This window comes from Notolepis coatsorum (genome assembly GCF_963971535.1).
Source record: "Notolepis coatsorum genome assembly, chromosome: 5".
NCBI lineage: Eukaryota > Metazoa > Chordata > Actinopteri > Aulopiformes > Paralepididae > Notolepis > Notolepis coatsorum.
The window spans coordinates 52,857,081-52,879,308 of NC_140169.1; the positions used below are offsets into that span (position 1 = coordinate 52,857,081).

The window sequence follows — 22,228 nt, forward strand, 5'->3', positions numbered from 1 at the left end:
GTGTGTGTGTGTGTGCGCGTGCGTGTGCGTGTGTGTGTGTGTGTGTAACTTTGGTTGCCATTGTCAATTTGGGCACGATTGTAACAGAATAACCCACAATGTACAAGTGCACTGATAATATTTGTGTCCTTTAAACATTGTCTTTATGTGGACATAAATAAAGATTCTAAATGTGTGTGTGTGTGTGTGTGTGTGTGTGTGTGTGTGTGTGTGTGTGTGTGTGTGTGTGTGTGTGTGTGTGTGTGTGTGTGTGTGTGTATGTGTGTGTGTGTGTGTGTGTGTATGTGTGTGTGTGTGTGTGCGCGTGCGTGTGCGTGTGTGTGTGTGTGTGTAACTTTGGTTGCCATTGTCAATTTGGGCACGATTGTAACAGAATAACCCACAATGTACAAGTGCACTGATAATATTTGTGTCCTTTAAACATTGTCTTTATGTGGACATAAATAAAGATTCTAAATGTGTGTGTGTGTGTGTGTGTGTGTGTGTGTGTGTGTGTGTGTGTGTGTGTGTGTGTGTGTGTGTGTGTGTGTGTGTGTGTGTGTGTGTGTGTGTGTGTGTGTGTATGTGTGTGTGTGTGTGTGTGTGCGTGTGTGTGTGTGTGGTAGAGAAAGAGTGAGTGACTGAGGGAGTGAGGAGAGGGAGAGAGAGAGAGAGAGAGAGTGAATAGGTTGTTTGAGTGAATAAGCTGCCAATAAAACATGAATTCAGCTATTAAAATATAGCAGCCATGTTGCTCCATCCGATATTAATAACACGACTTTATTCTTTGTTCAACGACGACAAGGAATCATTCTGCCTCCGAGTCTCGGTGAGATAAAGAGAAGTGTAGGACGTTCATTCAGAATCTCCCACACACCACATAAACGCCGTTTTAAAAAAGTAGTAGCTTTTCAGACCAAGGGGCCTCACGCGTCACGCGAGCCATTCAAAGATGGTGGTTTGTTGTTTTTTTGCAGGAAGTGTATTGGCACATTCAAGTTATCTGATTGGTTGAAAATTGCCTTCATGTTCGCCACCTACTGCCACCTGCTGCTTTGGCATTGTACTACATCACTGTGCTCAGGTCGCAAAAAACAAATGTCTAACTCGCCTGCCATCAGGGACCGAAACTAAAGCCCGCCGCCCGCCAGGGGCGGTCTGTTTTTACCTTTGGCGCTTGACACTTAGAGGGCTGCCCGCCGTGTGGCGTGTAGACGTGTAGTTCATAACGATACTCTTGTGCGAGTACAGATTATAGCCTGCTCTCGTCTTTTTTTTCTCCGCCGCGAGATTGTTAAAAAACTACAAGTCCCACATTGCACTCAAGTCAACGGTCCAATCACAGTAGAGTGACGTGACTGGTTTCATGAGAAAGAAAGCAAATGACCAATCGGAAGCTCTCATTTGGCTTGTTTACTTCCTGAAACGCCACCATTGCGATATGCGGGCAGTCTGCTCTAGTCTATATCGGACCTCCATGAGCTACCGTTACTGTTTAAACAATGACCCAGTCAACTATTCACTTTTAGTTTAATACATGACGAGGCATTGTCTAACGGTATCTAGCTGGCTAGCTACTGATAGCTGCTGATATCAACAAATGCTCCAGCAATAGTCGACTCGAGTGCATAATACCTCCGTTCCCTCGTTAGCTAGCTTAGCTAGCTCACGTTAGATCCATCTGTCCCAGTAAACTAAATTGTCTTAACGTTATCTACCGGGCTAGCAGTAGCTACAGATAGCTCCTGATATCAATGTCTTATAACATTGATTGAATGCGTATTCTAGCTGAGGGCATGTTGAATGTGATTTGACAAAAGAACCGTAACGTTATAAATAGGGTCCAGCTTAGGCCTGCCACGATAACACATTTTGCTGGGCGATTAATTGCCCCCGAAAATATCGCGATAAGCGATATTATTGCGACCGGTTAGAGAATATTTTTGAGAAATGTATTTCCCAAAACTTTTATTTGAAGCCCACCGCTCCGTATTTTCCGGTTTAAGACTTTTATTTTGAAGCCCACCGACCGGACCGGAAGTATTGTTGTGATTATCCTAGCCGACAACTTATCTCGTCCGGTTGTGTTTTTTAGTTTTAACGTTAGCTACTAACGTTAGATGCAGCTACTACAGGCAATCAACGATGAGGAGGAAGCGTCAAAGCAGTATATAATAGAATAGCTGTGGTGCGTAGGCACTGCAGCACGACTCGAAAACGACCCGTTATAATAAATTAATTCATGTTTAACTTGTCCCCGTCTCCAGTGCTTTGACTAGCCCCACCCGTTCATTGTAAACAATGATGCATGTAATTGTATTAACGTTATTCTGTGTTATTCTAACGTTACACTACAAATAACGCTACTTGGTTAAAAGGAGCAACACTATTGAGAAAAGTAGTTAAGCTATATGTGGCGTTGCTACTGCCCCACGGAGCTCCAGTGCTGTGCTCTGTAGTAACGCCAGCGGCCAACCCACACGGAGAGAGACTGCAAGGGGCACTGGTTCCGCCTCATTAAAACAAACGCGCAAATAGCAATTAATCGCGCCCGTCAAAATCATTGCATTCATTTTAATTATCGCGGCAATTAATCGATTTATTGCTTATCGCGGCAGGCCTAGTCCAGCTGCATCGCCGGAGAATCCTTGCATGCTGAATGTAGGGTCTAGCTGAATATAGGGTCTAGCTGCAGGGCCGGAGAATCCTTGCTGGAGCTGGAGGCTACTCAAGTATACACACAGACAGTGGAGCTGTTTGCAGATAGCAAGCATTTTGACTTATTGCGTGGTGGCGATGTCTCGCAGATAATACAACTACAAGTATGATTATATAATATATATTTTATTTAAAAAAATTTTTTTTATATAAAATATAATATATATTTTTTTAATAAAAAAAAATTGGCAGGTAAGAAATATGCTTGGCGGGTAGACTCTTCCCATCTACCCGCCACTGGCCGGTGAGTCAAAAAGTTAATTTCGCTCCCTGCCTGCCATTGATTACGTTGCGTTCTGGAAAGCAAAACTGACCTTGAAAACCAAACAAAAATACCCCTGTGTGTAACCGACGCCTTAGAGGTGGGCAAGGGTAGTTTTAAGACCGACCTGGTTCCTGTAGGGGTGTCAGTCAGGTGATGGTTTTAAGTGGTTAACGCTGTCAGCCCAGGGTTCGATTCCCGTTTGGGGACCAGGAGTTTGCATGTTCTCCCCCTCTGTGCTTGCAAGGGTCCCCCCCCCCCGATGAGATGAACCCAATGGAAAAACATGTCAACTGACGAAGACGGACAGGAGCACTTGGATTGGTCCCGGCTGCCCTTTGGGGGGGGGGGGGGGGGGGGGGGGAGAGAGAGTGCAGAGAGCCATTTCAAAGACTTCTTCATCTTCTGGTTCCTATACACCTGGTGATGGTTTTAAGACCCATGACACATTTTTGCCTATCTTACTTATTTTTGTTTTTACCATAGGAGTTTCTCAAGGTACAGGGGCCTTATATGGTTCAACTTATTCACTTGTCTGGTCTGACATTCGACAGGAGCAGAGGTGAGCAGAATTAAATGAGATCTACGTTTTTTAACATTTGAGGGAAAAACAAGAAAAAAGTAATGGGTACAAGACTGTGTACTACTTTTAATGCAAAACTACATCTGTCCAGGAAAGGGTTAAGTGCATTTGAAGACCAGTCTGGAGCGAACGCCGCCTCGCTGAGACGCAAACAGTCGAAACAACAGACGGAATACATTATTATAATTATATACTCATGATTACCTGACACGTTTTACCTGACATTGTTTTACCTTGTTTTACCTGACCTTGTTTTACCTAGTTTTACCTTGTTTTACCTAGTTTTACCTTGTTTTACCTTGTTTTACCTTGTTTTACCTGACCTTGTTTTACCTTGTTTACCATGTTTTACCTTGTATTACCTGACCATGTTTTACCTTGTTTTACCTGACCTTGTTTTACCTTGTTTTACCTTGTTTTACCTTGTTTGACCTTGATTGACCTTGTTTGACCTAGTTTGACCTAGTTTTACCTAGTTTTACCTTGTTTTACCTTGTTTTACCTTGTTTTACCTGACCTTGTTTTACCTTGTTTTACCTAGTTTTACCTTGTTTTACCTAGTTTTACCTTGTTTTACCATGTTTTACCTTGTTTTACCATGTTTTACCTAGTTTTACCATGTTTTACCTTGTTTTACCTTGTTTTACCTTGGTTTACTTTGTTTTACCTTGTTTTACCTGACCTTGTTTTACCTTGTTTTACCTAGTTTTACCTTGTTTTACCTTGTTTTACCTGACCTTGTTTTACCTGACCTTGTTTTACCATGTTTTACCATGTTTTACCTTGTTTTACCTAGTTTTACCTAGTTTTACCTTGTTACTGTTTTACCATGTTTTACCTTGTTTACCTTGTTTTACCTTGTTTTACCATGTCTTACCTTGTTTTACGTAGTTTGACCTTGTTTTACCAGACCTTGTTTTACCTTGTTTTACCCTGTTTTACCGTGTTTTACCTAGTTTTACCTTGTTTTACCTAGTTTTTACCTTGTTTTACCTTGTTTTACCTTGTTTTACCTGACCTTGTTTTACCTAGTTTTACCCTGTTTTACCTTGTTTTACCTAGTTTTACCTAGTTTTACCTTGTTTTACCCTGTTTTACCTTGTTTTACCTTGTTTTACCTTGTTTTACCTTGTTTTACCTGACCTTGTTTTACCTTGTTTTACCTGACCTTGTTTGACCTTGTTTTACCTAGTTTGACCTTGTTTGACCTTGTTTGACCTTGTTTGAGTTGACCTTGTTTGACCTTGTTTGAGTTGACCTTGTTTGACCTTGTTTTACCTTGTTTGAGTTGACCTTGTTTGACCTTGTTTGACCTTGTTTTACCTAGTTTTACCTTGTTTGACCTTGTTTTACCTTGTTTTACCCTGTTTTACCTTGTTTAACCTTGTTTTACCATGTTTTACCTTGTTTTACCTTGTTTCTACCTTGTTTTTACCTTGTTTTTACCTTGTTTTACCTAGTTTTACCTTGTTTTACCATGTTTTACCTTGTTTTACCATGTTTTTTTTTTTAAACTTAATTTTTTTTAGCGTTTATCGCTTTTTCTGGTCAAGCATGACCGACAGAAACAGGTTGAATGGGATGTAGAGTAGGGGAAGACACTGAGAAAATACGGCGGGTCCGGGAATCGAACTCGTGTACCCCAGATCTGTGACAAGCACGGTTGTCCCCGACGCAGAAATAGCGCTGAGGTACGCGGTGAGCTACGGGAGCTCGCCCTGTTTTACCATGTTTTACCTTGTTTTACCTTGTTTTACCATGTTTTACCTGACCTTGTTTGACCTTGTTTGACCTTGTTTTACCTGACCTTGTTTTACCATGTTTTACCTGACCTTGTTTTACCTTGTTTTACCTTGTTTTACCTGACCTTGTTTGACCTTGTTTGACCTTGTTTTACCTGACCTTGTTTTACCTAGTTTGACCCTGTTTTACCTTGTTTTACCTTGTTTTACCTTGTTTTACCTTGTTTTACCTGACCTTGTTTTACTTGACCTTGTTTTACCTAGTTTTACCTTGTTTTACCTGACCTTGTTTTACCTTGTTTTACTTGACCTAGTTTTACCTAGTTTTACCTTGTTTTACCTTGTTTTACCTGACCTTGTTTTACCTTGTTTTACCTGACCTTGTTTTACCTGACCTTGTTTTACCTTGTTTTACCATGTTTTACCTTGTTTTACCATGTTTTACCTTGTTTTATCTTGTTTTACCATGTGTTACCTTGTTTTACCTTGTTTTACCATGTTTTACGATGTTTTACCTTGTTTTACCTAGTTTTACCTAGTTTTACCTTGTTTTACCTTGTTTTACCTGACCTTGTTTTACCTGACCTTGTTTTACCTTGTTTTACCATGTTTTACCTTGTTTTACCTAGTTTTACCTGACCTTGTTTTACCTTGTTTTACCTTGTTTTACCATGTTTTACCTTGTTTTACCATGTTTTACCTAGTTTTACCTAGTTTTACCTAGTTTTACCTAGTTTTACCTGACCTTGTTTTACCTTTTTTTACCTAGTTTTACCATGTTTTACCTTGTTTTACCTTGTTTTACCTGACCTTGTTTTACCATGTTTTACCTTGTTTTACCATGTTTGACCTTGTTTTACCTTGTTTTACCTGACCTTGTTTTACCATGTTTTACCTTGTTTTACCATGTTTTACCTTGTTTTACCTGACATGTTTTACCTTGTTTTACCTAGTTTTACCTTGTTTTACCTGACTTGTTTTACCTAGTTTTACCTTGTTTTACCTAGTTTTACCTAGTTTTACCATGTTTTACCATGTTTTACCTTGTTTTACCATGTTTTACCTTGTTTTACCTTGTTTTACCTGACATGTTTTACCTGACATGTTTTACCTGACATGTTTTACCTTGTTTTACCTTGTTTTACCTGACATGTTTTACCTTGTTTTACCTTGTTTTACCTGACATGTTTTACCTTGTTTTACCATGTTTTACCTTGTTTTACCTTGTTTTACCTTGTTTTACCTCGTTTTACCATGTTTTACCTTGTTTTACCTTGTTTTACCATGTTTTACCTTGTTTTACCTTGTTTTACCTCGTTTTACCTGACCTTGTTTTACCTTGTTTTACCTGACCTTGTTTTTGCATTTCATTTTCTTGCATTTTGTACTTTAGTTTTGTATATTCTATATATTTTGTATAGTGTTTGGTCTTTATTCTTTTACTTTTTTTTTTACTGTATGAATCACAATCTCCGGAGGCTCATACAGACAGAGCCACGCATTTCTGGATCATAACTGGATCATGGTGTTACCCAGTTACACAGGAGGCCTGCATTGCAATATACTACATACTGTACATACTGTACATAGAGAACTGAAGAAGCAATTGATTCATTGATTATTGAATGTTGCGCCTCGATTAAGAAGAAGACTTGTTTTATTAGGCCTGGACTACTTAAACACTATACACCATATTTGATCTATTTATTACTAAAAGATTTGCACTACATCTCTACCTCGTTTTTTGCATTCAGCATTTGTATTTTTTCGTTTTGTATATCTTATATAGTGTATATATAGTACTTTTTGTTACCGTATGAAGCACTCCATCTCAGGGGGCTCATACAGAACCAAGCATTTCTCTGTAATGTACACGTACCTTATAGGTGACAAATAAAACAAAACTTGAAACTTGCACTTAGTGTTTCATATCGCAGACATCTTGGTCGCCTCGCTGTATTTGATCATCATTAATAACAACCGCGGCCAAGGAGCTGTGGTATTGCGCCATATTGTATGGGAAAACACGCCGTGAGAATACTATAAATATGAATGGATTATATCTCACCTAGGGCTGTCGCGGTAACCGCATCACCGCAATCAAGTCAAGGCACCCGCGGATGGGGAACAGACAACCGCGCGGGGGGGGGGGGGGGGGGGGGGGGGGAAGGGGCGTCATCATTTCTAACTCGGTTCATTTAATGACGAGGCGTCAGTTTTCCAGTAGCATGAGCTAACTTCACGTTTCCATATAGTTTACAACTCACAGATGAAATCAGGATTTATTTTCATATCCCGGACTCGAGCCCCCAATGTTTACCTTTTTCTGTATTCATCTGAACCGTAGTGGAGTAGGCTACAGGGGAGCGTTCTCCTAACTGTATTCATCTGAACCGTAGTGGAGTAGGCTACAGGGGAGCGTTCTCCTAACTGTATTCATCTGAACCGTAGTGGAGTAGGCTACAGGGGAGCGTCCTCCTAACTCCTGTATTCATCTGAACCGTAGTGGAGTAGGCTACAGGGGAGCGTTCTCCTAACTGTATTCATCTGAACCGTAGTGGAGTAGGCTACAGGGGAGCGTTCTCCTAACTGTATTCATCTGAACCGTAGTGGAGTAGGCTACAGGGGAGCGTTCTCCTAACTGTATTCATCTGAACCGTAGTGGAGTAGGCTACAGGGGAGCGTTCTCCTAACTCCTGTATTCATCTGAACCGTAGTGGAGTAGGCTACAGGGGAGCGTTCTCCTAACTCCTGTATTCATCTGAACCGTAGTGGAGTAGGCTACAGGGGAGCGTTCTCCTAACTGTATTCATCTGAACCGTAGTGGAGTAGGCTACAGGGGAGCGTTCTCCTAACTGTATTCATCTGAACCGTAGTGGAGTAGGCTACAGGGGAGCGTTCTCCTAACTGTATTCATCTGAACCGTAGTGGAGTAGGCTACAGGGGAGCGTTCTCCTAACTCCTGTATTCATCTGAACCGTAGTGGAGTAGGCTACAGGGGAGCGTTCTCCTAACTGTATTCATCTGAACCGTAGTGGAGTAGGCTACAGGGGAGCGTTCTCCTAACTGTATTCATCTGAACTGTAGTGGAGTAGGCTACAGGGGAGCGTTCTCCTAACTCCTGTATTCATCTGAACCGTAGTGGAGTAGGCTACAGGGGAGCGTTCTCCTAACTCCTGTATTCATCTGAACCGTAGTGCAGTAGGCTACAGGGGAGCGTTCTCCTAACTGTATTCATCTGAACCGTAGTGGAGTAGGCTACAGGGGAGCGTTCTCCTAACTCCTGTATTCATCTGAACCGTAGTGGAGTAGGCTACAGGGGAGCGTTCTCCTAACTCCTGTATTCATCTGAACCGTAGTGGAGTAGGCTACAGGGGAGCGTTCTCCTAACTGTATTCATCTGAACCGTAGTGGAGTAGGCTACAGGGGAGCGTTCTCCTAACTGTATTCATCTGAACCGTAGTGGAGTAGGCTACAGGGGAGCGTTCTCCTAACTGTATTCATCTGAACCGTAGTGGAGTAGGCTACAGGGGAGCGTTCTCCTAACTGTATTCATCTGAACCGTAGTGGAGTAGGCTACAGGGGAGCGTTCTCCTAACTGTATTCATCTGAACCGTAGTGGAGTAGGCTACAGGGGAGCGTTCTCCTAACTGTATTCATCTGAACCGTAGTGGAGTAGGCTACAGGGGAGCGTTCTCCTAACTGTATTCATCTGAACCGTAGTGGAGTAGGCTACAGGGGAGCGTTCTCCTAACTGTATTCATCTGAACCGTAGTGGAGTAGGCTACAGGGGAGCGTTCTCCTAACTGTATTCATCTGAACCGTAGTGGAGTAGGCTACAGGGGAGCGTTCTCCTAACTGTATTCATCTGAACCGTAGTGGAATAGGCTACAGGGGAGCGTTCTCCTAACTCCTGTATTCATCTGAACCGTAGTGGAGTAGGCTACAGGGGAGCGTTCTCCTAACTCCTGTATTCATCTGAACCGTAGTGGAGTAGCTACAGGGGAGCGTTCTCCTAACTGTATTCATCTGAACCGTAGTGGAGTAGGCTACAGGGGAGCGTTCTCCTAACTGTATTCATCTGAACCGTAGTGGAGTAGGCTACAGGGGAGCGTTCTCCTAACTGTATTCATCTGAACCGTAGTGGAGTAGGCTACAGGGGAGCGTTCTCCTAACTGTATTCATCTGAACCGTAGTGGAGTAGGCTACAGGGGAGCGTTCTCCTAACTGTATTCATCTGAACCGTAGTGGAGTAGGCTACAGGGGAGCGTTCTCCTAACTCCTGTATTCATCTGAACCGTAGTGCAGTAGGCTACAGGGGAGCGTTCTCCTAACTGTATTCATCTGAACCGTAGTGCAGTAGGCTACAGGGGAGCGTTCTCCTAACTGTATTCATCTGAACCGTAGTGGAGTAGGCTACAGGGGAGCGTTCTCCTAACTGTATTCATCTGAACCGTAGTGGAGTAGGCTACAGGGGAGCGTTCTCCTAACTGTATTCATCTGAACCGTAGTGGAGTAGGCTACAGGGGAGCGTTCTCCTAACTCCTGTATTCATCTGAACCGTAGTGGAGTAGGCTACAGGGGAGCGTTCTCCTAACTCCTGTATTCATCTGAACCGTAGTGCAGTAGGCTACAGGGGAGCGTTCTCCTAACTGTATTCATCTGAACCGTAGTGCAGTAGGCCACAGGGGAGCGTTCTCCTAACTCCTGTATTCATCTGAACCGTAGTGGAGTAGGCTACAGGGGAGCGTTCTCCTAACTGTATTCATCTGAACCGTAGTGGAGTAGGCTACAGGGGAGCGTTCTCCTAACTGTATTCATCTGAACCGTAGTGGAGTAGGCTACAGGGGAGCGTTCTCCTAACTCCTGTATTCATCTGAACCGTAGTGGAGTAGGCTACAGGGGAGCGTTCTCCTAACTCCTGTATTCATCTGAACCGTAGTGGAGTAGGCTACAGGGGAGCGTTCTCCTAACTGTATTCATCTGAACTGTAGTGGAGTAGGCTACAGGGGAGCGTTCTCCTAACTCCTGTATTCATCTGAACCGTAGTGGAGTAGGCTACAGGGGAGCGTTCTCCTAACTGTATTAATCTGAACCGTAGTGGAGTAGGCTACAGGGGAGCGTTCTCCTAACTGTATTCATCTGAACCGTAGTGGAGTAGGCTACAGGGGAGCGTTCTCCTAACTCCTGTATTCATCTGAACCGTAGTGGAGTCGGCTACAGGGGAGCGTTCTCCTAACTCCTGTATTCATCTGAACCGTAGTGGAGTAGGCTACAGGGGAGCGTTCTCCTAACTGTATTCATCTGAACCGTAGTGGAGTAGGCTACAGGGGAGCGTTCTCCTAACTGTATTCATCTGAACCGTAGTGGAGTAGGCTACAGGGGAGCGTTCTCCTAACTGTATTAATCTGAACCGTAGTGGAGTAGGCTACAGGGGAGCGTTCTCCTAACTGTATTCATCTGAACCGTAGTGGAGTCGGCTACAGGGGAGCGTTCTCCTAACTCCTGTATTCATCTGAACCGTAGTGGAGTAGGCTACAGGGGAGCGTTCTCCTAACTGTATTCATCTGAACCGTAGTGGAGTAGGCTACAGGGGAGCGTTCTCCTAACTGTATTAATCTGAACCGTAGTGGAGTAGGCTACAGGGGAGCGTTCTCCTAACTGTATTCATCTGAACCGTAGTGGAGTAGCTACAGGGGAGCGTTCTCCTAACTGTATTCATCTGAACCGTAGTGGAGTAGGCTACAGGGGAGCGTTCTCCTAACTGTATTCATCTGAACCGTAGTGGAGTAGGCTACAGGGGAGCGTTCTCCTAACTGTATTCATCTGAACCGTAGTGGAGTAGCTACAGGGGAGCGTTCTCCTAACTCCTGTATTCATCTGAACCGTAGTGGAGTAGGCTACAGGGGAGCGTTCTCCTAACTCCTGTATTCATCTGAACCGTAGTGGAGTAGGCTACAGGGGAGCGTTCTCCTAACTGTATTCATCTGAACCGTAGTGGAGTAGGCTACAGGGGAGCGTTCTCCTAACTCCTGTATTCATCTGAACCGTAGTGGAGTAGGCTACAGGGGAGCGTTCTCCTAACTGTATTCATCTGAACCGTAGTGGAGTAGGCTACAGGGGAGCGTTCTCCTAACTCCTGTATTCATCTGAACCGTAGTGGAGTAGGCTACAGGGGAGCGTTCTCCTAACTGTATTCATCTGAACCGTAGTGGAGTAGCTACAGGGGAGCGTTCTCCTAACTGTATTCATCTGAACCGTAGTGGAGTAGGCTACAGGGGAGCGTTCTCCTAACTCCTGTATTCATCTGAACCGTAGTGCAGTAGCTACAGGGGAGCGTTCTCCTAACTGTATTCATCTGAACCGTAGTGGAGTAGGCTACAGGGGAGCGTTCTCCTAACTCCTGTATTCATCTGAACCGTAGTGGAGTAGCTACAGGGGAGCGTTCTCCTAACTCCTGTATTCATCTGAACCGTAGTGGAGTAGGCTACAGGGGAGCGTTCTCCTAACTGTATTCATCTGAACCGTAGTGGAGTAGGCTACAGGGGAGCGTTCTCCTAACTCCTGTATTCATCTGAACCGTAGTGGAGTAGGCTACAGGGGAGCGTTCTCCTAACTGTATTCATCTGAACCGTAGTGGAGTAGGCTACAGGGGAGCGTTCTCCTAACTGTATTCATCTGAACCGTAGTGGAGTAGGCTACAGGGGAGCGTTCTCCTAACTCCTGTATTCATCTGAACCGTAGTGGAGTAGGCTACAGGGGAGCGTTCTCCTAACTGTATTCATCTGAACCGTAGTGGAGTAGCTACAGGGGAGCGTTCTCCTAACTGTATTCATCTGAACCGTAGTGGAGTAGGCTACAGGGGAGCGTTCTCCTAACTCCTGTATTCATCTGAACCGTAGTGGAGTAGGCTACAGGGCAGCGTTCTCCTAACTGTATTCATCTGAACCGTAGTGGAGTAGGCTACAGGGGAGCGTTCTCCTAACTCTATTCATCTGAACCGTAGTGGAGTAGGCTACAGGGGAGCGTTCTCCTAACTCCTGTATTCATCTGAACCGTAGTGGAGTAGGCTACAGGGGAGCGTTCTCCTAACTGTATTCATCTGAACCGTAGTGGAGTAGGCTACAGGGGAGCGTTCTTCTAACTGTATTAATCTGAACTGTAGTGGAGTAGGCTACAGGGGAGCGTTCTCCTAACTCCTGTATTCATCTGAACCGTAGTGGAGTAGGCTACAGGGGAGCGTTCTCCTAACTCCTGTATTCATCTGAACCGTAGTGCAGTAGGCTACAGGGGAGCGTTCTCCTAACTGTATTCATCTGAACCGTAGTGGAGTAGGCTACAGGGGAGCGTTCTCCTAACTCCTGTATTCATCTGAACCGTAGTGGAGTAGGCTACAGGGGAGCGTTCTCCTAACTCCTGTATTCATCTGAACCGTAGTGGAGTAGGCTACAGGGGAGCGTTCTCCTAACTGTATTCATCTGAACCGTAGTGGAGTAGGCTACAGGGGAGCGTTCTCCTAACTCCTGTATTCATCTGAACCGTAGTGGAGTAGGCTACAGGGGAGCGTTCTCCTAACTGTATTCATCTGAACCGTAGTGGAGTAGGCTACAGGGGAGCGTTCTCCTAACTGTATTCATCTGAACCGTAGTGGAGTAGGCTACAGGGGAGCGTTCTCCTAACTGTATTCATCTGAACCGTAGTGGAGTAGGCTACAGGGGAGCGTTCTCCTAACTGTATTCATCTGAACCGTAGTGGAGTAGGCTACAGGGGAGCGTTCTCCTAACTGTATTCATCTGAACCGTAGTGGAGTAGGCTACAGGGGAGCGTTCTCCTAACTGTATTCATCTGAACCGTAGTGGAGTAGGCTACAGGGGAGCGTTCTCCTAACTGTATTCATCTGAACCGTAGTGGAGTAGGCTACAGGGGAGCGTTCTCCTAACTGTATTCATCTGAACCGTAGTGGAGTACAGTAGGCTACAGGGGAGCGTTCTCCTAACTCCCGGGCCAAAGTGTGTAACTTGCTCAATGTTGACTAACGTTACACGCAAATGAGTGCTGCCTCTCTACGTCCCCGCTACACTCTTGACTACATCAACGTCCCTACTCTCACTTCGTTAACGTTATCATAGATATTATGATCTGTAATGTCAACTGGATAACGTTAGCTTTGTTTGCAATCTATAACGTTAGCTATACGCTAGCCATCTATAACGTTAGCTATACGCTAGCCATCTATAACGTTAGCTATACGCTAGCTATCTATAACGTTAGCTATACGCTAGCCATCTATAACGTTAGCTATACGCTAGCCATCTATAACGTTAGCTATACGCTAGCCATCTATAACGTTAGCTATACGCTAGCCATCTATAACGTTAGCTATACGCTAGCCATCTATAACGTTAGCTATCTATAACGTTAGCTATACGCTAGCTATCTATAACGTTAGCTATACGCTAGCTAGATAACGTTAGCTATACGCTAGCCATCTATAACGTTAGCTATACGCTAGCTATCTATAACGTTAGCTATATTGGCTAGTTTCCCCCAATGATGACACGAGTTGTGATATTTAACTAGCTATGTATGTGCATTCAAATTCACTCACGTTAAAATAGTGTTATATTAACGTTAAATGTTCTCAAATAACGTTAGTTTTAAGTTGGAGAAGGGATGTGTGGGCTGCTTGCGTAGACCAGACCAGAGCCATATCTACAGTATTATCCCACAACGCATCTCTTAAAGGAGCAGGCAACACCCTACTACTTTTATCACATTCAGAACGTTGAGGGACAAATGGATAGATTATCAAACATGTTAAAAATAATTTCGGGACTCCTACGACCTTAGAATTTTTGTCTAATCACGATCGCGGGTAAACTCGCATGGCTTAAAAATAAAAAAAAAAATATATACAGGTATATTAACAACAACAAAAGTCAAATGCTTTAAAAAAAAAAAAAAAATTAATAGAAGTGCGGTACCACCGCATCCCGCGGTGATTAGCCACCCACACAACCGCGGTGGGAAAATGTCATACCGCGACAGCCCTAAATTCTCACCCCCCCTAGTAACTAGGACAGGAGTTTTCAGACCAGATCAGGCAGCAATCAGGCAGCATCTTAAAAGGTATTGTTATTTTCACATACAAGTACATGAGAATGGATGTTCCGTCTTCAACGTCAAGTAAACCGCACCTTTGGTTTGCATTTTTAACTGAATTAATTGAAAGTGACAACTAATATTTCCTCACCCAGCAAAATGACTAGAATCAGCTACATTTGGCTATTCAAGCATAGATACGACGCAGACACACGGGTTGTCACATTTAAATGACAAATCGTCTCGGTTTCTGCGGTAAGTGACGTTAGGACCGTGTACATAAATCACGTTAGAACCATCTGAACGACGTTAGAACCATGTCAGTCGTTCCGTCGGTAATGGGACAGATTAACTTTAAGTTAATAAGTGAAGTCACGTTGAGTTCAGTCAGAGGAGTGACTCAAGTCACTGTCACCAGACTCTTCATATCATTCCTTTCCTCTTCGCTTTCTGTCAAAAGACCAACTTCAGATCAGATGCTTGTCATGGCGTTTGAGAGTTACTCCCTTTGACAGACACATTTGAGGAACAGACAGTTTTTCAAGCACATTCAAGGAAAGTATTGTCCTAAAAATGTGTTACAGTTCAAATACATATGCCGTTTATTATTATAAAAAAAAAAATTATAAACATAGTGGCAGGCATCCCGACTCAGGGAGGGGCTGTGCCCACAAACCCCACCAATGCAGTCCCGCCCCCCCGGACCCTCGCCGCCCGTCACACACATTAATGCCAGGATTGAAAAGGGGTCCCTATGGTTTTTTTTTATACGCACCCCTTCTGGAGGGCTTGTAATTACCCCCCGGGAATAGCCGGGTCCGTCCCAGAAGGGGCCTTCAGCACACGCTGCTACATCCTGTCATCTCGTCAGAAGGCAGAGCAGCATCTGGAAGTGGCAAAAAAATATATATAAAAAAAATAAAAAATAAACGCTACTTCGCCAAAGAAAGAACAATGCTGATTTATTTTGCACATAATCTCACGTACATAAAAAAAAAACTCTGTTTTGTACACATTCGTTTAGTTTGAGTTGTTATTGAGAGTAAAATGTGTTTGAATATAGCCAACAGTGACACGTCGTCGCGGACGTAGAATCCTTGGTGTTGTGTAAATTACAGCTCAATTAAATGATTTCATGGACCTGTAATTAACAAGACGCGAAGATTCAATGTGCCCCCGACGACGTCACTATATTTAAACTAATTTACTCTCAATAAAGTAAATTAATGTGTGCAAAACCGTTTAGAGTTTTGCTATCGGTGTGAGATTATGTGCTAAATAAATCAGCAGTGTTTTTTTTTGTTGTGAAGTGCCCCTTTAAGTAACGCAGTACAGTTGTAACAACACTCAGCCGCTCAAGAGCAAGAAAAAAAAAGGAAACAAAAAGATACTTTCTTCTTACATCTGTGGCAAAGAACAGTCATCCACTCTTGAGGTTTACGGTCTAGATTTATAGTGTAGGTTTATAGTCTAGATTTATAGTCTAGGTTTGATATCGCAAGAGGTCTTTCCTTGGAAGAAAAAAAAAATTTGTTTTCGTGAAAGAGTGGAAAGCAGCAATCCAATCCTGATGTATTAAAGTAACACGCCAACGTTACGGGACATGCACTTACCGTTATAGCTTAGCAGCACAAATGAATGGAGGTGGATACGGACCACTAGCCTAGCTTAAAACTCCAGGAGAGGTATGTGTTTTTGGCCAACAGCTATAGGCTAGCTGGTCCATATCCGCTTCTATTCATTTGTGCTAAGCTAGGCTAGCTTGCGGATAGCTTTCTCTACTGAACGCACACAGAGAGGAAACTGGTATCCATCTTGTCGTCCGACTCTGGAGAAGATGGTAAGTGCATTTTCCTTTAACCCTTTCACTGCCACACTACCGGAGGGTTAACCCTTTCATTGCAACAATACAGAAGGTTAACCCATTCACTGCCACACAACAAAATGGTTAACCCTTTCACAAGCACACTACAGAAGGTTAAAACCTTCTGTACCCGAAATCTTCCTGGACACTTTAAAAAGAAATGTACACTTCTCACAATCTTCCTGGACACTTTTCACTTTAGGTTTTTCACAATTATTACTGTACATCTTACTGTATATTTTTGGCTGGATAGATTTTAGGATGTATATATATACATAACATAATGTATATCCCGGACGGTATTTTATTCTTTATTTTATTTTATTCTTGATATTTTATTATATTCTTATTCTTATTTTAGTCCTATTGACTACCTACATGTTTATTGTTGTTCAATGTGAGCCATCTGTAGTCTTGCCCAATTTCCCTCTGGGTTATTAAAGGATTTCTATTCCATTCTCCAGTTTCAGAGATGCACCAGTATAGACGGTGGTATGAGCCTGTTGTACCATACTGTATACTTTAAAATTAAACAGAAAAAGATTCCTTGCAGCAGTATTAGAAATGATGAAGAAAATAGACCATTTTGATTGCAATAGGAACATGGCAACAACAACTGTATGCAACTTCATCTCGTCGTCAACAAGATGAAGACATTCAGAATATGTTGTGTGTCACACAATGTAATTTGTAACGGAAAACTATTTGAATGAAAACTATACTGTCAAAGCTCTACAGATTAGATTCAAATGTGTCGTCATCGTACAGCACAACGAAAAGAGGGTTGGCATCCACCCAGAGTGTAAATGTAACAATAAAGTTAGTGATGCACGATATATCGGCCGCCGATATAATATCGGCCGATATGGCCGTTTTTTTACACATCGCTATCGGTCCGATATCAAGATAGGGCCGATATTTATTAAAAAATTAAAATAAAAAATCTTTTTACATGTTTTGGCCTTAAATAGTTTCAAAATATCAGTCATTTCTGAAAATAAGTTACAAAAGTAAAAAAAATTATGCGTTTTGGAAAATAGCTCTTTATTTGATTATCATAAAAAAGTGTTTTCTATACAGAGATATCGACATCGGTAAATATCAGTATCGGCCAGAACAGCAATATTAATATCGGTTATCGGTATCGGCCACAATTTGCACATCGGTGCATCACTAAATAAAGTGCAATAGTAATATACAACGTGCCGGTGATTAAACTGGGTATAAAATATATAAATTAGTACTACTGAGTAACAGTGCTAATCAGATGTATGCATGTAGAGTTGTAGTATTAATATGTACAGTGACCCAGGTATAAAGACACTATGGCAGTAAGACATACTGACCAGCAGTGTAACTAGTAAAGAGTAGGTAAGGGGGCGACAGTAGGGGGGCGGTAATACGGAGGTTCCCGGTTCGATTCCCGCTCCTCCCAGTGTCCCCTAACTGCTCCCGATGAGCAGGTTGGCACCTTGGCACGGCTCTGCCGTAGGTGTGTGAATTTGTGAGTGACTGGGTACAAAATGTGAGGAACAAATTGTAAAGCGCTTTGGATAAAAGCACTATATAAATGCAGCCATTTATGTACAGATATAGATATAGTACTATCTACAGATAAGTAAAAAGGATTATATGATTTTGGGCATGCTGTCCAGTATCAGCCACGTATAATATACCAGAAGCAAAAGCATCTTGATATTAGGGATGTGCATCACTGACCAAAATAATTTTCTAATTCTACTGTTCTTATGACTGAATTGTTATTTTCCGTTTCAGTTGAAATTCAGTTAAAATGTTCAGTTTCAGTTCAATTCAGTTATTCTTTTTAATAGAATGGATCGTTAAAATCAAAGGGTAAAAAAGGCACTTCAGATAATCCTTCAGAACGTTGATCGGCTCAGCAATAAATCGAAATGATACCATTCACCATCGTAGCCTACCTATAATAACAGCATTGCATTGGCCCATCAACCAGTTTTAATAAACAAACAGAAACGGTAGCATGTGCATCTTTTAGATCAATTAGGCTATGAAAATTAGGCTGCCTCTAAATATAAAAAAATGTTTGCTAAAAGTTTCTACTATGAAACTTGCTACAAAAAAAGAAATGATATATTTTTCGACTCCGACATGAAAATCTATAATGCGGAGAGACTGTGGCACGACTATTTGAACATTCGAACGTTCGAACTCATCCCCCTACTCGACATTCCGCCTCGTTCACACGTAGAAGGAGCAGTGCCTCTCTAATGGAGAACAATGACACACGTGTCAATCATCTCTGTCCCATGACCCGGGAGATAACGACTCTGTGTGTCTCTCTCTCTGTGGTTTAGTCGTGAGAGCAGTGGAGCCGAGCAGCACCGGCCCGTCAGTCCACAGTGAGGCCCGGGAGAGGAGCAGCAGACCCATTAGGAACCAGCACCGGGCCGTTAGTGCTTTGGGGGAAACTAGGCTAAGTAATGTATCGTCCCATCGTGTCTCTCTCCCCCATCAGCCACGACTTATACATGTTGGTAACCACGGATACACAACACACACGACAACAACAGGACATCTCAACCCAAAAAAAACGCTTAAACAATAATGTTAGTGATAGAAGGGAACTCGTTTTGTGCAAAAATGGAAAGCTTGCCAATGTTCACGAGGCAGAATTGTTACAATAGCCGATAATCCATTTTCCCCAACGATGAATCCCTATATACGGGGTGGACCTCGCGGGCGGTCCATAAGAGTGACGTCAGACTACACCCCCCCTACAGACAGTGGACTAGCCCCGTTACCCTCCATGTAGCACTATGTGCTCTGTGTTCTCAGTCAGTGACGTGCAGTCTGGTCGTCTGTGTCGGAAGGGCAGCAGTGCATTAGACCAACGGACCGCGAGTTCGTTTGACTGAATAGAACGAGTATCATGAGACGAGTGAATCATAGATGCAACGTCGGGAATGATGTGGACTGAATATCCGTGTCTGATGAACCGGGGGGGGGGGGGGGGGAGCAGATCTCAGATCAGGCCTAGTACCCGAGTGCACACAGGGAGTCCCACTGCATGACATCATCTCTATATGACAGTTCTGGACTATATGACCCGTGCGAGAACAGCGCCGTCCGTCCACACAAGAGTCCGACTTCAGAGTGGGCGCGGTCACATTTACATCGGAACAGCTGTAGATGCCTAGTCTATATGCGAAGTCAGTCCCCGTTTGAAGATTTCTTTTATTGTGATAATAATATCGTAGCGCGAGACCTCTGGTAATTCCCACCCCGACTACATACCCTACCCACCCACATGACCCCTAATGACACCAAGACCCAACGTGTAGATAGATAGATGCTACATATGTTTATGTTTATTAAAGGATCCCCATTAGACACACATGAAAGAGCCTCTCTAGTCTTCCTGGGGTCCTGAAATGGCACCATTATGATGACCCCTAATGGCCACCACCACAACCCACGTGTAGATAGGTGCTACATATCCTACCACATGACCCCCCTATCGTCCGGCAATCTGAAGGTTCCCGGTTCGATTCCGGCTCCTCTCAGCCGCGCAACGAAATGTCCTTGAGCAAGACAATTATTTTAACCCCCTAACTAGTCAAGTTTCTGGTCCCCAGGCCGTCAGGATGCTCAATGACACTATGTAACAACCCATCATCTACACTCACTGCACACACATCCACACGTACACACTCACTTTAAATAAACACTCACCATATCACTCACTTTAACACACTTTATATTTATTAGTAAAGAGATTTTGCACTACAATTCATACCTCATTGCACCTTACCCTAAGTTTGTACCTCATCCCATTTCTGCATCGTACCTCACTGTTACTCTTTTTTTTCTTCTTTTTTTCCCCCTCCTTTTTCCTCCGATTTTCTCCCATCCCAATGTTAGTCGTTATGCCAATTCCCAATCCCCTTCCTGGTCGCTGCGCACTTACCCCCCACAGTCGGTCTGGGAGAGTGGAGGCTATCACATGCTTCCTCCGACACACGTGTAGCCAATCAACCGCTTCTTTTCACCTGGCAGCGCGGACTCTCACTGAGAGCGGGTAACGTGTGGAAGGATCACACTACCGCCCTTAGATCCTATCCGCGCTTAGCAGGCGCCCCGACCGAACTGTAGGAGTCGCTGTTTACAACGACCCGGACCCACCAGCCAGCTTCTCCCACCCTCTAATACTGCCAATTGTATTAGTGTGAACGGCCAGCCAAGCTGGTGACAACCCCGGAGCTGTGAGCTGGATTCGAACAGGCGAATCCAGCGTCTCCGGGGTTGGTGACGAACGCAATCTACTGTTACTCTTTTTACTCTGTATTGTATATTGACTGAACACTTTATTTGACGTACTTTTGACTTTTTCTATTTTATACTTTTTTATCTTATTACTGTATGAAGCACACTGCCAGGGGCTTCATACAGAAAAAAAGCATTTCATGATAAAGTATTCTGTATTTTACTGTGACAATTAATAAACAAACTTGAAACTTCTAGTCTAGCTTCTAGTCTATATCTAAATCATGATCACAATAGAGTGGAGGCCTTGGGTGTCTGGTGGCAGCCTGGACACTGTTAACGGCACAGCTGCTGAGAACGTGCTTGTAACGCATTGATGGAATTTGGGGATTAACTTGTTGATCCCCACCCAGATTCAGCCTTTAGTACCTCACCGCTCTGAAAGGCTTTCAGTGGGGAAAGAAAGGACTGAAATATACAACTCAAGTGTAATACTGTTGCATCAGTTTTGAGTACTACTTAGTTAGTTAGTTAGTTAGTTAGTTAGTTAGTTAGTTAGTTAGTTAGTTAGTTAGTTAGTTAGTTAGTTAGTTAGGCTGGTGAACTTGAGAACTGTTAGGACTGTCTGACTCTTAATAACTTAGGACTGTCTGACTCTTAATAATAAACACCGTTAGGACTATCTGACTCTTAATAATAAACACTGTTAGGACTGTCTGACTCTTAATAATAAACACTGTTAGGACTGTCTGACTCTTAATAATAAACACTGTTAGGACTGTCTGACTCTTATTAATAAACACTGTTAGGACTGTCTGACTCTTATTAATAAACACTGTTAGGACTGTCTGACTCTTAATAATAAACACTATCTGACTCTTAATAATAAACACTGTTAGGACTGTCTGACTCTTAATAATAAACACCGTTAGGACTGTCTGACTCTTAATAATAAACACTGTTAGGACTATCTGACTCTTAATAATAAACACTGTTAGGACTATCTGACTCTTAATAATAAACACTGTTAGGACTGTCTGACTCTTAATAATAAACACTGTTAGGACTGTCTGACTCTTAATAATAAACACTGTTAGGACTGTCTGACTCTTAATAATAAACACTGTTAGGACTGTCTGACTCTTAATAATAAACACTGTTAGGACTATCTGACTCTTAATAATAAACACTATCTGACTCTTAATAATAAACACTGTTAGGACTGTCTGACTCTTAATAATAAACACTGTTAGGACTGTCTGACTCTTAATAATAAACACTGTTAGGACTGTCTGACTCTTAATAATAAACACTGTTAGGACTGTCTGACTCTTAATAATAAACACTGTTAGGACTATCTGACTCTTAATAATAAACACTGTTAGGACTGTCTGACTCTTAATAATAAACACCGTTAGGACTATCTGACTCTTAATAATAAACACTGTTAGGACTGTCTGACTCTTAATAATAAACACTGTTAGGACTGTCTGACTCTTAATAATAAACACTGTTAGGACTATCTGACTCTTAATAATAAACACTGTTAGGACTATCTGACTCTTAATAATAAACACTGTTAGGACTGTCTGACTCTTAATAATAAACACTGTTAGGACTGTCTGACTCTTAATAACTTAGGACTGTCTGACTCTTAATAATAAACACTGTTAGGACTATCTGACTCTTAATAATAAACACTGTTAGGACTGTCTGACTCTTAATAATAAACA

The 22,228-nt window shown here is 42.7% G+C and overlaps 1 protein-coding gene across 1 annotated transcript in view; it reads right to left on the bottom strand.

The window, feature by feature from the left end:
• The window catches only part of LOC311228187 (disheveled-associated activator of morphogenesis 1-like), a gene marked incomplete at its 3' end in the record, with an annotated part of 141,237 nt that overhangs the window by 75,409 nt on the left and 43,600 nt on the right, over nt 1–22,228 (bottom strand). The window contains exon 2 of the mRNA XM_084314099.1: nt 15,162–15,272. The remainder of the gene's footprint in view (nt 1–15,161; nt 15,273–22,228) is intronic.